Source organism: Mustela nivalis, assembly GCF_964662115.1.
Source record: "Mustela nivalis genome assembly, chromosome: 5".
In the NCBI taxonomy this organism is placed as follows: Eukaryota; Metazoa; Chordata; class Mammalia; order Carnivora; family Mustelidae; genus Mustela; species Mustela nivalis.
The window spans coordinates 129,446,950-129,467,852 of record NC_139024.1 but is presented as its reverse complement, the minus strand read 5'-3'; the positions used below and the strand labels follow the sequence as shown (position 1 = coordinate 129,467,852).

Genomic DNA, 20,903 nt, shown 5'->3' with positions numbered 1-20,903 from the left:
TGAAAATCAAACCAGAAAGAAAAAATGATTGCACTGATACCACATTTTACATAGAAAAATAAGATCAGAGAAAGAATAAGAGGCCGTATTACTGCAGGGGAACACACACAGGACATCAGGGGGTCTGCTCACTTCCTAAGATTATGGGAAAGGGGGCCCCTCACCAAGACCATTCTCTCCTGTTGCCTAACGCTACAGGCATTTTATTTCTTTTAATTATACATTTCAAAGAGGCTCTTCTCAAAATAGAAACAGCTTTTTCTTCTTAATTTTAACACAGCGATTCACATCCTTCCAGACTTTGTTTTGGTCTCTTTACTTTTTTTTTTTTTTTTAAGATTTTATTTATTTGAGAGAGAGAGACAGAGAGAACAAGTGGGAGGAGGGGCAGAGGGAGAAGCCGGCTCTCTGCTGAGCTGGGAGCCTGATGCCAGGGTTCATTCCAAGACCCTGAAATCAAGATCTCAACCGAAGGCAGACGCTTAACTGACTGAGCCACCCAGGTGTCATAGGCTTTCTCTTTAAAATATAAATTACTTTTGGGGTGCCTGGCTGGTTCAGTGGTTATGGGTTCAAGCCCACATTGGGCTTTCTGCTCAGCAGGGAGCCTGCTTCCCTGTCTCTCTCTCTGCCTGCCTCTCTGCCTACTTGTGATCTCTAATAAATAAATAATTTTTAAAAAAATAAAATATCAATTACTTTTTAAAGAAACTGACATATAATGGACACATGTTAGTTTCAGGCGTACAACATAAAAATTCCATATTTTTATCTGTTGTGAAATGATCACCCTAAGACTAGTTAACATGCATCACCAAACATACACATTTTTTTCTTGTGCTAAGAACTATTAAGCTTTAGCAACTTTAAATATTTAATAATATACGGCACCTGGGTAGCTCAGTGAGTTAAGGCCTCTGCCTTCGGCTCAGGTCATGATTCCAGGGACCTTGGATCGAGCCCCACATCAGGTTCTCTCCTCAGCAGGGAGCCTGTTTCCTCCTCTCTCTCTGCCTGCCTCTCTTCCTACTTGTGATCTCTGTCAAATAAATAAATAAAATCTTCATATATATATATATATATATATATATATATATATATATATTATACTATGCAGCCATCAAAAGAAATGAAATCTTGCCATGTGCAATGACGTGGATGGAACTAGAAGGTATGCTGAGTGAAATAATCAGAGAAAGACAATTATCATACAATCTCCCTGATATGAGGAATTTGAGAGGCAAAGTGGGGGGTGTGGGGGTAGGGAAGGAAAAATGAAACAAGATTGGATTCGGAGGGGGGCACCTGGGTGGCTCAGTGGGTTAAAGCCTCTGCCTTCGGCTCAGGTCATGATCACAGGGTCCTGGAATCGAGGCCACATCGGGCTCTCTGCTCAACGGGGATCCTGCTTCCTCCTCTCTCTCTGCCTGCCTCTCTGCCTACTTGTGATTTCTGTCTGTCCAATAAATAAATTAAATCTTAAAAAAAAATATTGGATTGGGAGGGAGACAAACCATAAGAGACTCTTAATCTCACAAAACAAACTGAGGGTTGCTGGGGGGAGGGGTGTATGGAGAGGGTCGTGGGGTTGTGGACATTGGGGAAGGTATGTACTACGGTGAGTGCTGGGAAGTGTGTAAGCCTGACAATTCACAGACCTGTAACCCTGGGGCTAATAATACATATTTCTAATAAAAAATAATAAAATTAATATACAATAATACACAGTATTATTTACTACAGTCACTATGATGTACATTACATCCCCAAGGCTTATCTTATTAACTGGAAGTTTATACCACTGGACCCCTTCATCTATTTCCTCCACAACCTCGCCTCTGGCAACCACCAATCTGTTCTCTATGACTTCATTTTGTTTTGTTTTTTAGATTCCACATGTGAGGGAGATCATACAGTATTTCTCTTTCTCTGTCTGACTTATTTCACTCAGCACAATATCCTCAAGGTCCATCCATGTTGTTGCAAATGGCAAGACTTCCTTCTTTTTATGGTTAATATTCCATCGTATACACACACATTGTCTTTATCCATTCACCCCATTGGTGGACACTTTAGTTATTTCCAAGTCTTGGTTGTTGTAAATACTGTGATACTCACTACCGTGAGTGTGAGTCTTGCTGGCTGCTTGAGCCAGGTGATCTAGAGGTATACCTGGGTAGCAACAGCAAACCTCGGGGCATCATACGAGCATTCAAGCTCCTTTCCAGGAGATACCAGAAAGCAGAAGCGAGGCAGAGGGACAGCGCAAAGATGGTACCCATCAGCTCCATCTTTGGAGAATACCTTACTAGGCTCCCAGATCCACGTTAAATTAGATGCCTGCCCCTCAGGGCTTTAAGATAAGCAAATGAGCCTCTTTCACAGAAATCTGATCCCATTTCAGTCTGCTACTTCTGTGCTGAGTTCCAGGGTGGGTCAGTCTACTCGCGGGACTGCTTTAAGAACTGTTTCTCAGTTTGCTATAGCCTTGTGGGTCTCATGGGTGCAAGCTCTGATGGCTTCCAAAGCTGGATGTTTTGGGGTCTTGTCTCTTAGATGTACGTCTTGGAAGTTGGGGTGCCAGAAGTGGGGCTCAAACCCTTTGCTCCTCAGGGAGAAGCCTGGGGTTTTGAGTACCCTCCCAATCCCAGGTCGCTGTACCAGGGGTGGGGTTTATGGCAAGACTGATTCTTACTTCAACATAGGTTTTTTTCCTTACTCACCTAATGTGTAGGAGTCACTCAGCTAGTTGTAGGGTTTTTTCCACAGGAAATTTTTCCATATGGAGCTATAGATTCAGTGTGTATTTCATAGAAGAGATGAGATCAAGATCCTCCCATGCCACCATCTTGAATGGAAACCCCAGACCTTATCTATGTATGTGTGTACACACACATATGTGTGTACACACACACACACACACACACACACACAAATATTCATGCTCTTCTAAACTAATTCCCATCTAGGGGCACCTGGGTGGCTCAGTGGGTTAAGCCTCTGCCTTCGGCTCAGGTCATATCTCAGGGTCCTGAGATCAAGCCTCACATCAGGCTCTCTGCTCAGCCGGAGCTTACTTTCCCCCCTCTCTCTGCCTGTCTCTCTGCCTCCTTGTGACCTCTCTCTCTCTCTGTCAAATAAATAAATAAAATCTTAAAAAAAGAATAAAAAAATAAAAAATAAAAACCCATTCTATTAAAAAAATTTCCCATCTAAAAATATAACTTGAATGTCTTTACATAAAACACATACATTTCTATTAATATTTTATGTGCATGCTGAGTGTCCCATTGAACAGATGTTCCAAATCTTTCATAACCTATTTCCAAGTATTGGTCTCACAGGATTAGCTATCCTGTGTTTCCCCTCTACAATACTGTGATACCCTGGTAGGCTTATATGCTTAGAGGCAATAAATTACTATCTAATTCCCCTGTGACTCTGCTACTCCATGACCTGTTTAGTCAGCAAGAATCAAATGTGATGGGGCGCCTGGGTGGCTCAGTGGATTAAGCCGCTGCCTTTGGCTCAGGTCATGATCTCAGGGTCCTGGGATCGGGTCACGCATCGAGCTCTCTGCTCGGTAGGGAGCTTGCTTCCCTCTCTCTCTCTCTCTCTCTGGCTGCCTCTCTGTCTACTTGTGATTTCTCTCTGTCAAATAAATAAATCTTAAAAAAAAAAAAAAAGAATCAAATGTGATGATTCCCAAACTAGTTAAGGACACCTACACTTACTTTTCATTAAACACTATGTAAACCAACAAAATATGACTGCAAAAAAAATCACTGTTCTTTTGAAAACTAACACAGCTACTTTGGAAAGATTTGATACAAAGAAATCAATAAGAAAATTTTTGATAAGTTAGGTATGGGTGAGATGACCAAGTACCAGGCAGGGAGGGAGTGATCACAGGATTCTCACTCAATTCAGTTAAAGAAACTGAAACTGAATGCAAAAAAAGACAACATAGAAAACTTTTTTTAAAGATTCTTTTTATTTATTTGAGACACAGACAGACAGTATGAGCAGGGAAAGGGGCAATGGGAGGAGATTCCCTGCTGAACAGGGGGCCCAATGTGGGACTCCATCCCAGGACCCCGAGGTCATGACCTGAACCGAAGGTAGATGCCTAACCTATTGAGCAACCCAAGTGCTGTGATAACTCAGAAATCTAATCTGCAGGCCAGTTTCCAGAGAAAAGACCTGGCACTGTTTCAATGGAGAATAAATGTACATATATTTTTTCCAAATAAAATACTAAAAACTGTATGTACCATTCCCTAAGAATACTTGTTTAAACTGACTTTTTTAGTTAATCAACCAAAGACTGACCCTGCTAGTGTCGGAGAGAAGGACTTCATACCAAACCGTAATTTCACAGTCATCTACAGAAAGCCACCTGCTCCTTACACTGGTGACCAAATTAGCCTGGACCTTTCTCTCCTGAGACAATTTCAGACCTTACATCATAGTTATGTAGTACATCACGGGAGGGGGTCTTGGTTCATAATCCTGGCCATCCTACTCATCAACTGTATACCTTTAGGTCGATCACTTTCCCTGCCTCAGTTACACATTGTTGAAGTTCTTGAACTTCATGATGGCATTCTAAATTGTATAACTGGGGTGCCTATGTGGTTAAGCATCTGCCTTTGGCTCAGGTCATGATCCCAGTCTCTTGGGTTTGAGTTCCACATCAGGCGCTCTGCTGAGCAAGGAGCCTGCTTCTCCCTCTGTCCCTTCCTCCTGCTCCTGCACTCTCTCACTCTCAAATAAAATCTTAAATAAATAAATAAATAAATAAATCATATAACTTAGCCTCAGTGAACAAATGCTATTAGGTAATATTAGTACTCAACTTACCATTTATGCATTTGTTCTCAGATAAACAAAAGTTGCATAACACATGACTAAATAACTCGGAACATCTGTGAATACTGGGTTAGGCAGCGTTTGCTGTGAAAAGCAAACCCAAACTCACAGTGCCATAATAGAGACCCATTTCACTTAACCAAGAATGGTTTTACTACTTTAGGAATGGTTTTACTTTATAGTGTAGATTCCCCAAGTATTCAAAAAGAAAGTATTTACAACCCATACATTTATTGTCAACTGATTTTTCACTAGGATGCCAAGACCATTTAATGGGGGGGGGGGGAAACAGTCTTTTCGAGTGCCTACTACTGGGACAAGTGAATATCTACATGCAAAAGAATGAACTTGGAACAGCAACGTCACACATACACAAAAATATAACTCAAAATGGATCAAAGATTTAAATGTAAGAGTCAAAACTGTAACACTCAGAGAAAACAGGTGAAAATCTGTATGACTTTGGATCGGGAAAAGCTTTCTTAGACATGATACACAAAGCAATAAGAAATATTAGATAAGCTGAACTTGATCAAAATAAAAACTTTCGTGTGTCAAAGGACACTACGGAGAACGTGAAAAGACAACCCACAGAATGGGAGAGAGTATCTGCAAATCATTTGTCTGACAAGGATCTAATAACCAGAATATGCAAATATAATCTTAGAACTCAACAACAAAAAGACAAATAACCTAATTTAAAAACAAGCCAAAGACTTTTGAATAGACATTTCTCCAAAGATGATACACAGACGGTCAAGAGCACATGTCGGGATGTTCGACATCCTTAGTCATTGGGGAAATGCGAATCAAAAGCACATGCAGATGCCACGTCACACCCACTAGGACAACTATGGTAAAATAAGAAAAAGAAAAAGAAAAAAAAAGAAGAAGAAAAGTGCTGGCAAGAAGGCGGAGAAGCTGGAACCCTCCTGTATTGTCGGTGAGAATGTAAAACAGTGTGGCTAAGGCAGCAAACAGCTCGGTAGCTCCTCAAGAAGTTACACACGTACAATTACCCAGCAGTTCTACGTCTAGGGGTATGACACCGACAGAACTGACAACAGATGTTCCTGCCACAACCTGTACATGAATGTGCACAGCAGCGCTGCTCGTAACAGCCAAAAGAGTATATACCCAACGTCCATCAACTGATGAATGGATACATAAAATGTGGAAGAGCCTCTTACACAACCATAAAAAGGAATAAACTGTTACATGCTACAACACGAGTGAAGTCTGAAAACATTCTACTCTCAGGTTAAAGGAAGCCAGACACAAAAGGTCACGTGTTATACAATTCCACTGATATGAGATGTTCCAGAAAAGGCAAATCCATAAAAACAGAAAGTAGATTCATGATTGCCAGGGAATAAGGGGAGGGGAGAATTGGAAGTAAGAGGTTTATTTTTCGGGTGATGGAAGCATTCTGGAATTAGACAGAAGTGACGTATGTACCATATACACAGTAAATATACTAAAAACCAGAGAAGAGTACGCTTTAAAATGGCAACTATTATGCTTTGTGAATTATATTTTGATGAAAAATGAAACAACTTAAATATCAACAAGCTAAATGCTAGGATTCATTAAAAAAAATCCAAAGTAACACTAATCACAGGAACAATGGCGTAGCTACATGAATTTCAGACAAAGCAGATTTCAGAGAAGGAAAATTATCAGGCATAAAGAGCAGCATTACATAATGATAAAGAAATCGACTGACCAAGAAGACACAATTATCCTTAAGGTATGTGTGCCTGATCAACACAGGTAAGACACAACCTAACAGAACTGCAGGGAGAAATAAACAATTCCATTATCACAGCTGATGACTTCAACACTTCTTCATCATTAATGGGCCGATCCAGCAGCAGGGCAACAAGGATTTGACAGATGTGGACATTCAGTCCAGACATGGCACACTTAACACCACCATCAATTACCGTACAACAGATGTACACAGACTATTTCGCCCAGTAATAGTGCAACACACATTCTTCTTAAGCTCATATGGAACACTCATCAAGACAGAATAATTCTGGGCCACAAAACACAACAAATTTTTAAAAATAAAAATTATACCAAGTATGTTCTCAGACCGCAATGGAATTAAAAATCAGTAACAGAAGATAGTTGAAGAAGTCCAAAATACATGGAGATTAAATGACACACTTCTAAATGACAGGAGACCAGTCTCAACAAAATACAATGTAGCAAAATGTGTGGAATGCTGCTTAAAGGGAAAATACAGTACTGAATGCAAATATTAGAAAAAAAAAGATTAAAGTCAATAATCTAAGCTTCCATTTTATGCAACAACAACAAAATCAAATCTAAAGTAAGGAGGGGCTCCTGGGTGGTTCAGTTGGTTAATCATCTGCCTTTGGCTCAGGACATGGTCCTAGGGTCCTGGGACAGAGCCCTGCATCAGAGCTTCCTGCTCAGGGAGGCTGCTTCTCCATCTCCCATTCCTCCTGCCTGTATTCCCTCTCTCACTGACTCTCTCTGTGTCGAATAAAATCATTAAAAAAAACCCTAAAGGAAGTAGAAAAAAAATAAAAATTAGAGCAGAAATCAATGTAATTAAAACCAGGAATTTTTTTTTTAAATCAATAAACCCCAAGTCTGTTTCTTTGAAAACATCAATAAAACAGATAGACCCTTAGCCAGTCAAACAAAGAAAAAAAGGTAGAAGACATAAATTACTAATATCAGATGAAAGAAGGGAGGGCTACTGCTAACAATCCCAATCACTGTAAATTCAACCAAACATTTATGGAATACTACACAATTCTCTAAAATCTCTTCCAGAAAGTAAAACTAGAAGGAGTACTTCCTAAATCATTCTAGGAGATCATTATTACCTTGACACCAACACCAATACTACAAGAAAAGAAACTATAAACTAGTATCTCTCATGAACACAGACACAAAAATCTTCAACAAAAATTAGCAAATAAAAGCAAACACTATATTAAAAAATTATACACCAGGGTCATGTAGGATTTATTCAAGGTATGCAACATTAGAAAATGTTCAACATTAGAAAATCAATGTGATCCATCATATCAACAGAAAGAAAATCACATGATTATATCAATGAAGGGAGGAAAAAAAACATTTAACAAAATCCACACCTCTTCATTATTAACCCTCAGGAAACTAAGAATAGGAGGACTTCCTCAACTTGATAAAGAATGTTTCCAAAAATCCACAGCTAACATGATATTAATACTGAGAAAATAGAAGACAGGGAATCAAGGCAAGGATGTCCCTCCTACTACTACTATTCAATACTATACTGGAAGGCCAAACTAATGAAATAAGGTAAGAAAAGGAAACAAAAGGTATACAACCTGGGAAAGAATAAAACTTTGTTCACAGATGACATGACTGTCTACAGAAAATACAAAGACTTCACACCCCACACCCTCCTGAAACTAGTCAAGTGATTATAGCAAGTCTGCACAATACACAGTTAAAATACAGAAGTCAATTGCTTTCCAATGATGTATCAGACAATGGGCCAGTATTCAAAATTTATAAAGAATTTATCAAACTCAACATCCAAAAACTAAAAAATCCAGTCAAGAAATGGACAGAAGACATGAACAGACCAAAGAAGACATCCAAATGGCCAACAGACACATGAAAAAGGGCTCCACATCACTCAGCATCAGGGAAATACAAATCAAAACCACAATGAGACACCACCTTACATCAGTCAAAATGGCTAAAATTAACAAGTCAGGAAACAACAGATGTTGGCGAAGATGTGGAGAAAGGGGAATCCTCCTACACTGTTGGTGGGAATGCAACTCTGGAAAACAGTATGGAGGCTCATCAAAAAGTTAAAAATGTAACAACCCAACGACTTAGCAATTGCCCTATTAGAGGTTTATCCAAAGTACACAAAGTGATTTGAAGGGGCAAAAGCACCCTGATGTTTATAGTCAAACTATTGAAAGAGCCCAAATGTCCATCAACAGATGAATGGATAAAGAAGATGTGGTATACATACACACACACACACACACACACACACACACACACACATTACTCAGCCATCAAAAAGAACAAAATCTTGCCATTTGCAAGGACATGGATGGAACTAGAGGAAGACAAATACCATATAGTTTCAGTCACATGTGGAACTTAAGAAACAACAGATGAATATAGGAGAAGGGAAGGAAAAATAGAAACAGACAGGGAGGCAAATCACAAGAGACTTAACTACAGGAAACAAACTGAGGGTTACTGGAGAGGGAAAAGTTGGGGTAACTGCGTGAGGGGTATTAAGGAGGGCACTTGTTGGGATGAGCTCTGGGTGTTGTATGCAACCAATGAATCACGAAATTCTAACCATGAAACTAAAAGTACACTGTATGTTAACGAGATTGAATTTTAATTAAAAAATTTAAAAAGTCAATTGCTTTCGTATATACCAGCAATGTACAAGTGGAATTTGAAGTTAAAAACACAAGACCATTTACATTAGCATACCAAAAAAATTAATACTTAGGTGCAAATCTAACAAAATATGCACAAGATCTATATGAGAAAAAGTATAAAATTCTGATGAAAGATAACAAGCAAGGTAAGATGTGAAGTGGAAAGAAAGTCCACAATCTTGGGTAAGAACACTCAATACTGTTAAGAGGTCAGTTCTTCCCAAACTGATCGACAGACTCAATGCAATCCCAATCAAAATGCCAGGAAGTTATTCTGTGGATACCAACATGTTGACTCTAAAATTTGGATGGAAAACTGGAAAACCAAGAGTCCCAGAGTAGTCAACAAAATATTAAAGAGCGGGGAAAAAAAGGAAATTGAGGATTGCCACCACCCAATCTCAAGACTTACTATTAAAGCTATAGTGATTAAGACAGAAGGTGCCTGGCAAAAGAGACAGGTGCTTGGAACAGAGTGGAGAGCCCAGAACAACATCCACACACACAGGCAAAGGCAACTCAATGGCAAGGACAGTCTTCAACAAATGGAACCGAACAATGGGACATTGATAAGAAAAAACAAACAAATGAAAAGAATAAAAACAAACTTTTCACACCTTTCACAAAACCTAAACGTAAAATGCAAAACTTCTTAAAGATGACATAAGAAAAAATGTAGGGATCCTTGGATTTGGCAATGACTTTTCAGATATAAAACCAAAAGCATGATCTACGAAAGAAAAAAATTGATGAGAGGGACTTTGTTAAAATTAAACTTCTCTGTAAAAGACACTGTTAAGAGAATGAAAAGACGGGACAACTGGGTGGCTCAGTTGGTTAAGCAGCTGCCTTTGGCTCAGGTCATGATCCCAGCGTCCTGGGATCGAGTCCCACATTGGGATCCTTGCTCCGCAGGGATCCTGCTTCACCCTCTGACTCTGCCTTCCACTCTGTCTGCCTGTGCTCACTCTCGCTCGCTCTTTCTCTGACAAATAAATAAATAAAATCTTTAAAAAAAAAAAAAAAGAGAGAGATGAAAAGACCAGTCACAGAGTAGAGAAAATATCTGCAAAACACAGCCATGGTAAAGGACTTAAAATAAGAAATATAATATAAAGATGTCTTAGTACCAACAAGAAATCAAACCTAATTTAAAAATGTGAAAAGAGCGGTGGCTGGGAACCCCAGTCAGTTAAGCATCTGCCTTTAGCTCAGGTCCTGGGACTGAAATCCACACTGGGCCCCCGGCTCAGCGAGGAGCCTGCTTTTTTCCCTCTCCTGCTGCCTGCTGCTACCTCTCCGTATGCTTGTGCTGTTAATAAATAAATAGAATCTTTAAAAACGAAAAAAAAAAAAGGATCTGAAAAGATGCTCAACTTTGTATGTCATTAAGAAATTGCAAATAAAATCCAAAGCACTAGTAATACCAAATGCTAGCAAGGATGTGGGACAACCAAACTCTCATTCACTGTTTGGTCAGAATGCAAAATGGGAGGCACTGTGTGAGACAGCTTGGCAGTTTCTCACAGAACTAAACACATTCTCACTATAAGATCAGTAATTGTGCTCCTTTGTATTTACCCAAAAGAGCTTAAAACTAGTGTCCACACAAAAACCTGCACACGGATATTTACAGCAGCTTTATTCTCTGAAGTGCCAAAACTTGGAAGCAATCCAATCTCCTTCAGTAGGTGAACAGGTACACTGTGCCACACCCACACGACGGATTATTCGACAATTAAAAGATGAATTATTAAGCCACAAGACTTCGAAGAACCTTAAATGCATATTGCTAAGTGAAGGACCAGTCTCAAAGGCTAAATACTATATGATTCCAACTCTATGGCATTCTGGAAAAGGTAAAAATTAACCAACATTTTTATTTTTATTTATTGTTTAGGTCATCTCTATACCCAATGTGGTGGCTAGACCTCACAACCCTGAGATCAAGAGTCAGATGCCCTAGCAACTAAGCCAGCCAGGTGCCTCTAAAAAGGTAAAACTCTAGACAGTAAAAAGATCCCGGGCTGAGGGGTGAGCAAGGAGGGTGCAGAGAGAGGAGAAGAAACAAATAGATGAGGTACAGGGTTTTTCAAGGCAATGAAACTAGGCTGTAAGATACCAACAGTAGGTAAATAACATTATACATTTGTCAAGACCCACAGAACTATAGAAAGAGGAGTGAACCCTAATGTAAACCATGGATTTTAATTAATACTGTATCAATGCTGGTTCATCAGTTGTAACACATGTACCACAACAATGTAATCCATTAATAATAGGAGATAGTGAAGTTAGAAGAAAAATATCTTCTCTTTGTACTCAGGGGCATTTCCTATCTGAACCCAGTTAAAGTACAAATCCCCCAAAAGGCCAGAAGTTGGGAGATCACAAGAGGTGTTGGAACACAGGAAAATAAATGAGCAAACCAGACAAGCTGCAGGTAATTAAGAACCATTAACCATGAGAGAAGCAGTGACTTCACTCAAAATTAAAACCAAGTAGAGTTTAAAAGTTTAGCTACTTTACTAACTAGCTGCAATCAGGGATGGCAAACAAAGACTAATTCAAAGTAACCTGGGAATTAATCATTTAAAACTTACCAATAATCTGAAATTAGTAGCTTTAATGCTATGAAAATTACATGGAATTTGGAAAGATTGAAGTTCTCTAAGCTGCCAAGAAGTAAAACACTCCTTCCCAGATACATGGACTTATAAAATCACTATATACTATCTCCACGAGAAGCAGAATCCCCCAGAACCATCACTCTGTAATGATGAGAAGTACTAAGAGGGCATATGAAATTTATGAAACATGTCCCATTTCATCGAGACAAAAAACCAAAATAGTTAAGCACTAATCTGCACACTACATAGGGGTTGAAAGACATAGAAAGTTTGTGTGAGCTCACGTATGTGTGTGTTTCCAACCATTCTTGAAAACAATGGACAACAGAGATGAATAAATGTCCCTGTATATCCCATAAATATTCCTCAAATATTTATCATGCAACTCCAGCTCTGCTCTAAGACCTGGGGACACAGTCATGAAAAGAAAAGACAAGGTCTCTGCTTTTAAGGAGCAGATATTCTAATGCAGAAATGAGAAAATAAATATGTAGACAAACATTATATTAATGAACAGTGATCAAATAGTGATTAATGAATAGTGATCACAGCTAAAAAGAAAACAGGACACAGTAAAGGTTGAGTGACAAATGGGATGTATTTTAACTTGGATGAACCAGGAAATATAGAACAATGAGTTGAGATCCAAGTGACACAAAAGAGCTAGCCACCGGAAGTGTGGGAAGAGTGTTCCCGCCCAAGGTATCAGCATGTATACAAAAATGTCCTTGGAGCTCTTCCCTCCAGCCCCTGCTCTCAAATCTCTGACCCAGCTAGGTGGGGACATAATCTAGGACTTGTGTCTCCCAAAACTCATTCTAAATCTTTGTTTGGTGACTAAATTATTCAAGCTTGAAAATTAAAAACATATGCTAACAAGATCTTCCCACCATCTACAGAGAGATCATCTTAAAAGCATCATGAAATAGTAACACTAAAATTCTAAAAAACTTCTGTTCTAACATTTTAATCAATTTTATATCAAACTCCTTTCTTGAATTTATATACCCATTTGACATATTTATGAAGAGACAAAAAAAAAAAAACAACAAACCCTACATTCCGTAAATGTATTTATCCATCTAACAAATATTTGAGTACCTAATTACACTCTGTTCCCGCTGATTTCTTCTCTTTATCTCTTTTTTCCCCTCAATTTAACACCAATCATAATCTATGTAGGCTTTTAGTTCGCTTTTCAAAATTAATTTCTTGAGCTATTTAAAGGAATTATCCAGTGCTAGAGTTCTCAACACTGGTCACACATTAGAATCACTTAAGGAACTTTTTTTTTTTTTAAGATTTTATTTATTTATTTGACACACAGAGAGAGATCACAAGTAGGCAGAGAGGGAGGGAATCATGCTCCATGCTGAGCAGAGTGTCCCATGCAGGGCTTGACCCCAGGACCCTGAGACCATGACCTGAGCTGAAGGCAGAAGCTTAAACCTCTGAGCCACTAAGGCACCCCCTCACCTGAGGAACTTAAAAACAAAAAGCCCAAAGGGCACCTGGCTTGTTCAGTCACTGGAGCGTGCAGGTCTTGATCTCAGGGTTGTGAGTTCAAGTCCCATGTTGGGTATAGAGATTACTTAAAAAAAAAAAAAAAAAGAAAGAAAGAGCCCAAGCCCCAGTTTGTGATTAATTTGTTTAAATGTTTCAAGAAATGTGATGCTAAATGTTGTAAGACTAGTTAAATAACAAAAAGATATATTTACATAATACTTCTTGCTCTCAAATTTTGAACAAAGAACTTACTAATAATCAATAACTTAGTAGGCCAACATTTTATTTAAATAAGTTTTATGGTACTACAAAGAGTGAATTAGAAAATCAAAAGCAAGGAGAAATGGGCATGATGTGAACATGGGGAAGCAAGAGAAAGCAAGAAACTATGTGACCAGGAAGCGAATGCTTAGCTCTGAGATCCTTCTCTGAGAGAAGGACAGATTAAAACCTAAAAAGAAAGAAAAGAAGGATCCCATGCACTCAAGGAAAGAGAAGTCCCCCAACATCCCTCCTGCTTTTTCCAATATAAACACAGCTGGGCCGACTTAACACATCCTGGTTGGTACCGACTTTATCAACTTTTCTATTTAAGCCAAACTTGACCGGTCAATGATGGATGGGCTGTGTGCCAAGTTTACCAGTTGTACAACTGACTGTGTAATGGCTGAAACTGAGAAACCGGGGTGAAAGTATCAAGAGGCTCTAAGGATTGCGAAAGAGCCAAGATTCAAATGATTACCACGTACACACAAGACAAACTATGCAGATGACTGCTCAGTATGGAAGTACTTCAGAGTGTTACACTGTGGCATCAGCTGACCCAGACCCAGAAGATTGCTGGAGTTCCCATCATGGACATCTCTAACCATATAGACGACACTGAGCAAATGCCAGATGATGATGGAGCCCCTCACTCCTATGTCTTAATAGAGTTCCTCAGCTCTCCTTTACCAACTTTTCCTGTTGCCAGTTCATACAAGCAATTCTCCTTACCCAGTTCCTCTGTTCTGAGCTATGGCTAAAGACACTCACTTTTTTATGTTTTGAAACTGATTATCTTGTACCATTTTACTTTTTGTTGCATCTTTTTATAAATCAGATGACCGCTCACAAGACAAAAAAAAAAAAAAAAAAAAAGGAATGGAAAGGAAAGATCAAAAGGGAGGACAACAACAACAAAAAAACAGTTCTTTTTTGCCGGGAACCCTTCTTACAAGTGCCAATCAGATAAACTTTATCTGATGTTACATCGTCACAACTCCTCTATCATCAGGGAAAGTAGTTCACATAAGAAAATTTCTCTATAAAATGAGTTCCAGGCTTACATTCCATATTTGGCTAATTAGAATTTCATTACGATGTCTGTCTCACACTGATGCGGAAGAGAATGGAATCTTGTCATCAAGACGTGACATCGAACTAAGAACCCACAGGGTAAGCACTCAGATCCTGTGATATGAAGTCGGCTCCTGGGGATGGGCGACCCTGGGCAACAGTGGCTGACCTGTGGGCCTGCGGCTATCTGCCGTCTGTCACTCTTCCCTCTTCCTCCTCTGTCAGCTGCTATCTCCAGCTGCTGTCAACAAAGTCCACCTCAAACAGCCATCACTTCCCTCTGGTCCCATTTACCATAGCTAAGCTCCAGGCCAGGCATCCAGATCACCAGCCCTGTGGGAACTTCTTCTAAGGCAAGAGGTGGCCCTATTGGTGAAATGCAGGTGCCAAGGCATGCGGACATTGTGCCATCTTCTGCGCTATTCTTAATGTTCTGATCGTCCCACTTCCCTCAGTTCCCACCTGTGGCCTCTGGAAAGGAACATATTACAGTAGGATTTCCAAGGACTGATGCGTGGGGGTCAGGAGATCTGGCCTGTGATTGGCCCCAACTAGCTGTGTGGCTTTAAAGGAAGTCATCACCCCTCAGGCCTCAGTTTCCTTATCTGCAAGCCAGGATGGACTAGAGTCTTTTCAGAGGAGCCGGCAAAGATCACATAGATAAGCACCACCTCATTATACTAACAAGCAAACAGAAGGCCGGAGGCGAGTGATTTGCCCCAAGACAGACATAAGCAGGCAGAGAGCAGAGCCGAGGATGGGACCCACATCTGCAGGTCACAGCTAATCAGCCAGCACAGTACAAACAGATCTGAGCAGCTGCTCATTCTTCCCCTTTTCCGTTTTGTCCATCAGAATGCATGCTCCCTGCAAACAAGGACACACAGGACCTGCTTCCTGCCTCAAAATTCCCAGTTCACCCAATTAGAACAGGGAGGAGCCTCAAGGACTTACCCCCGGACCCCCACACACGGTTCTTTTACCTATGGAACATGAGGGTACATACATTCACCGTCCAGAGGGCTCCTGCCTTCACTTCTCATGGAAAAGGTCATCATGTGCCTACCCGGGGTGCCAACGAAGCCACAGGTTCCAGAGAGGAACTGACACAGAGAAGTTCAAAGGAGGCAGATGGCTCATTGCAGAAACAAACTGTCTACCAAGGAAAACTACCCCATGGGGGACTGATTCTCTTTGAAATACGTTCGAGTGCGTGGGAAAATGGTTTTTCAAGAGCTGGTGGACTGACCAGTCACCTGGTACATACAAGATCACATCCGCATTCTGACAAGAGTGGCTCGCCTGCAGTGTAGACCAGGGGCCAGAAAGACAAGGAAGGCACATGGAGACTGGGTGAGAAGCTTCTACGGTGTGATGGCAAGGGCGCACTGCAAAGGTACGAGAAGAGATGGAAAGAAGTATATGGACTCAAGAGGTTTAGTAAGCGAAATCCACAGGACTTGGTGTAACAGACTAGATTTTGGAAAGGTGACAGAGTAGGAGTTGACTTCTGGTTTCCCGACTCCAGGCTAAACGGATGAAGTGTTTACCGAGAGAGGCAATAGAATAAGAAAGGTGGTTTTCCGTGGAGGAGGTGCTTATGAATTCCGTCTTGAACCTGATGAGTCTGAGGGGCCACAGACACATCCGAGAAGAAAGATCAGCAAGTCCGATACACAGAACTGGTGCTCAGGAAGCGTGTGGACCAGAGACAGGAATCTGCCTTACCTGCTGATAGGTGGTCATGAAGCTGCACAAAAGGTCATCTAGGGAAAGAAAGGAACACGGGGCTGAGCAAATAATCAGCATTCAGTGGCTACCAGGAGCATGACTTTGCACAGGAGACACATCAGAGAGGTAGAAGAAAGACAGGAAGCAATGCAGAGCATTTGGTCTACTGCGATGTCGAGTAAGGAGACAGAGAAAGGTCAGGTGTGCTGACTTAGAAACAGTTTTGGTAAGAACTCTTTAGTGGAACGACAGGGCCTGAAGGGTGGAAGGTGGGAAAGTCAAGTCAACCCCTGAGCACTGGCTGTGATGCGCGACAGTGACAGGCCAATACCTAGAGGTGGGGCAGTCAAGTGGGAGAGGATCAAACAGGAGCGCGTGATGGGAAGGAGTGCAGGGGAGAGGATCCTTGCAGGCTCCTGGAAGGGCGGGAGGGCATGGAATCCGAGCCGGAGTGGAGACTGAACCCGAGGAGGAAGGAGAGCCCCTCCCCGTACCAGGCGAGGAGGAGAAGGGGACAAATACAAGAATGGGATCATGGTCAGCAGGATGGAAGAGGTCCCGTGGGATGGCTGCTAATTTTTCTGTACGACTGGAGATGAAAGAGGAAGGCTACTTGTGATGTCAATAGCACACCCATGTAAATGGTCTAATTTATCTGTTATGCCACTTTCTCCCCCTACTACCAATACCTTATGTCCTGCTCATCTATTAGTTGGCTGTCAACCCAAAGGATTTTCGGATTTCTAAGCCGACAAAGTATGATGTTGCCAGTGCCTCTGCCCCAGGTGACCCTTCCCCATCTGCCATTCCTGCACTTTGATCACCTACCTCTTTTGCATACCTTTCCCCTTCTATTTCTTATTAGATCTCATAAACATGACTTTTTAAGTAGTCTCCTGCCACCAGTCAGCTCGAACTCAACAGATATGACCATGCAACTTCCTGCTGTAAACCTGACTGCAGCTCTACCATGAAGACTGCATCAACGTGGACCCCTCAATGTATGCAGTGTCCAAAGTGCAACCCGCAGCCCCACCCCATCTCCTTTTCTACCATCCCAGTCTCATTCCAAAATGTGCCAAACAAGACACCTATGTAGAAATACAACCCCGACAGCAAGCTCTCCGCTCATTTCTGCCTCGGAACTGTAACTTAACAAAACATCTCTCTGATGGAAACAGAAATTTCAAATAACCTTTATCTCCAGCTCCCACATAGAAGATCAATACCACTTTACACAGAACAGCTGTTCCATGTATTTTCCTTCTATGTATGAAGGGGTCATGTTCATTAACACTACAAATTGTACATTATATTCAGAAATTTCAGAGCTTTGAAAGAATATGGAATTGCTGGCATTCTAGCCACTTTCCCAGTTTGCTCTCTTCCTACCTCTAAGTCCTACTTTAGAACTGCTATTTTGAGATTTCTATTTTCCGAAGCTGCTTTGACCAAAGGCATTCTGTCCGCTCAGAGTGAGAAAGATGGCAGGGCTAGGAAGTGTTAGAAAATGCTAGTGTTAGGCCCAAAGAAAGCCCGACGAAGTCCAAAGACAGACAAGCTAAAGAGACTTCCGTGCTTTGAGATTCTTTAAGTCTATGTGTGTGCCTTTTCTTCTTCCAATGACCTCTCTCCTCATCACGTGTCCTTCATTAACAAAAGGTTTCTGGATCAGAGAATTCACTCTGTGCTCTCCTTCAGACACTCCATTCACTTTACACCTTTTATTACAGTGGCTTAACATCACCATACAAGAACAAGAGTACAATATACCTTCGTCTAGACATCCCTACATATTAAAAATGATATGGCCACACCGCAGAGGATCCAGACATAAGGACTTTTAAAGCCAGAGTTTGGGAGATGTGATCTGAATGCAAGTATCAAAAAGGAACTAGCTGGTTAACCCAAAAAAGAAAAAAACATATTATGACTTGAAGCCATAAAAAAGTAAGAAATTCAAACTCTTCAGAATTTTAGGTACCTACAGAGCCAAAACTTTTTAACACTGAAACCAGCTACTAAATCCCAATCCTTAGAAATTAAACATATACGTTTTGATAGTTTAAGTACAGACCCAGAGGGATACAGAAAACAGATAAAGCTCCTCCTGGCTCTGATTCAAACCTTGGGACATTTTCAAGGCTATGTCTGATGAACCTTTCCTGTCAGTAAAGTCTTTTCAGTTTAAATTTCTATTCTGTAAGTTTATGTCCTACAGTTATCTGCTGCCAGCTTCAGGCTGACTTCACCAAGAGAAGTAGGGAAACATTAGAAAAGGAGCTTGGTATGCTTTGTAGTACCGGACCAGAACCAGTAAGGACAGTACAGTCTTTCAGATTTCTCATTCTGAGCTTAAGACGAAAGTCACGCATAAACGTTAGCTTAAGTGCCTTTTTGACCCGATTCCTGGTAAGTACGTGTGTTCAGAGATGTGTTCAACGCACAGTCGCTGAGCTTCTAGGCACAAGGCACTGGGAGGCTTCTGTCAGGCTGGGGGAGCGGCGGTCTGACTGTGCCGCATGGTACCAGAGGCGGGTCCTACGGGTCCGGGGCTTTTATGTTTAGCTCAAAACCACTTGCCCTGAACTTTCAGGCCTTTTCCTTCAATGTGCACGATTTCACAGGAGTGCTTTCTCCAGGTTGCACCTAGCCCACCCGAGGCCAAGAGACTCACTGCGAAGTGCAGTGAGGTCCCTGCCGAGGACCCGTCCGGGGCGGGGACGGCCCAGGAAGCCCGCAGGAGAAGCCCGAGGAGAGGCCCCGGAGGGCCAAGGAGGGCAGGCCACCCACGTCCCAGCTCCGGGGAGCAGAGCCCAGGCGCGCACCTTCATGAACACGTCCTTGTCGAAGCAGAGCCTGTCCGGCCCCTTGGGCAGGTTCATCCTACTTCTCTCCATCCCGCCGGCCGCCGCCTCTCAGCACCGACACTCGAGCGAGGAGGAAAGGTAGGAGGCTGCACTCCCCGACACTACCGGTGAAGCCACGGCGTTTCCACCGAACAGAAGGCACTGCTTCCTCCAACATGGCAGCGTCTGCGCCCCGGCCAATGAAAGAGGACTCCGCAGGCCCGCCTCCGCCTGCCTCCGCCAAGAGTGGGGTGCGGACCGCTAACGCCGAGCCAGCAGGTGATGCGGCCCCCATGCGGTGGCGGGCGACACTACAACCTCGAGTAAGTTTCTGCGGAGCAGCCCCGCCGCTGGTGATGCGGGGTGAGCGGGAGAGGGGAGGGCGGGTAGGGTCAGGGGCGCTCCCTCCGCACCTCGCCGTTTCCCTCAGAAAATCGGCCTGCGAGCCTCTTCCAGGACCTTCTCCCGAGATTGTCCCGCGGGAAGCATAGCTGTGGCGGGATGCTGGCCCTTTACTTCTGCGGCCGGTTGTCCAGAGTGGGGGGCGCGTCCCGGTGTCAGGCCTCCGGTCCTCTTGCGCCGCCGCTGCAGCCGCCTGGGCGCGGAGTCCTCTGTGGGAACCCGGCTTCCGCCCTTAGCCCCGCACCCACCCGCGAGCGTGGCTTCTCCCCTGCCGAGCTTGGCTCCAGCGATCAGTAGGGAGGAAGGTGGTCAGCTGGCAGCCTCGGGTCCTCTGGGCAGCTCCCACCTCCACTTCGGCTCAGCTGCTGGGAGGCCACAAGTTTGGGTTCTCAGAGCTCTTAAAGAATCACCTCGCTACTGGCCGACAAAACGCAGCCGAGAAGTATATGTGGGAGCATGTTTATGTCCAGTCCGCTCTAGAATGGGCGGAATCGTGTGTTTGGCTAGCATTGGTTCAATCGCCACACCTGCCCCCCCTCCTCCTGCCGTCCACCCCACATTTATTTTGAGATTTTTCTTTCCTCTTCCCTTGCTCTTTCTCCCACTGTCCTCCCCGTTAGTGGGAATGTCATGGTCAAATGATGATTCATTTCTCTTTTTTTTCTCCGTGAGACTCTGACAGCTCAAACCACAGATCTCACGCGTGCCCTTCAGGCTGCAGCTTTGCTGTAATAGCCCAGGCCTGGGCTGCCCCTCCCAATGCTGTGATCTCCCAGAGATAGCACAAGCAGTCCTTAGAAAGGGATGGGACACAGCAAGACAACGGCTTACAGTGAGTCTTGCATTCGAGTCACTCCAAACGGGAAACTGGTCACTTTTTTTAAAACGTGAGTACAGGGATGCCTGGGTGGCTCAGTTGGTTAAGCAGCTGCCTTCGGCTCAGGTCATGATCCCAGCGTCCTCGGATGGAGTCCCACAAGGGCTCCTTGCTTGGCAGGGAGCCTGCTTCTCCCTCTGCCTCTGCCTGCCATTCTATCTGCCTGTGCTCGCTCTCCCCCTCCTCTGATAAATAAATAAAAAAAAATCTTTAAAACCTGAGTACAGAATCTGAAACAATACAT

At 42.5% G+C, this 20,903-nt stretch overlaps 1 protein-coding gene across 1 annotated transcript in view; it reads right to left on the bottom strand.

The window, feature by feature from the left end:
* Nucleotides 1-19,565, bottom strand: part of LOC309865617 (conserved oligomeric Golgi complex subunit 2-like) — a 31,431-nt gene extending 11,866 nt beyond the window's left edge. Inside the window, exon 1 of the mRNA XM_082732144.1 lies at nucleotides 19,422-19,565. The gene's annotated coding sequence lies outside the window, so the exon portion shown is untranslated. The remainder of the gene's footprint in view (nucleotides 1-19,421) is intronic.
* Between the last annotated feature and the right edge of the window lie 1,338 nt (nucleotides 19,566-20,903).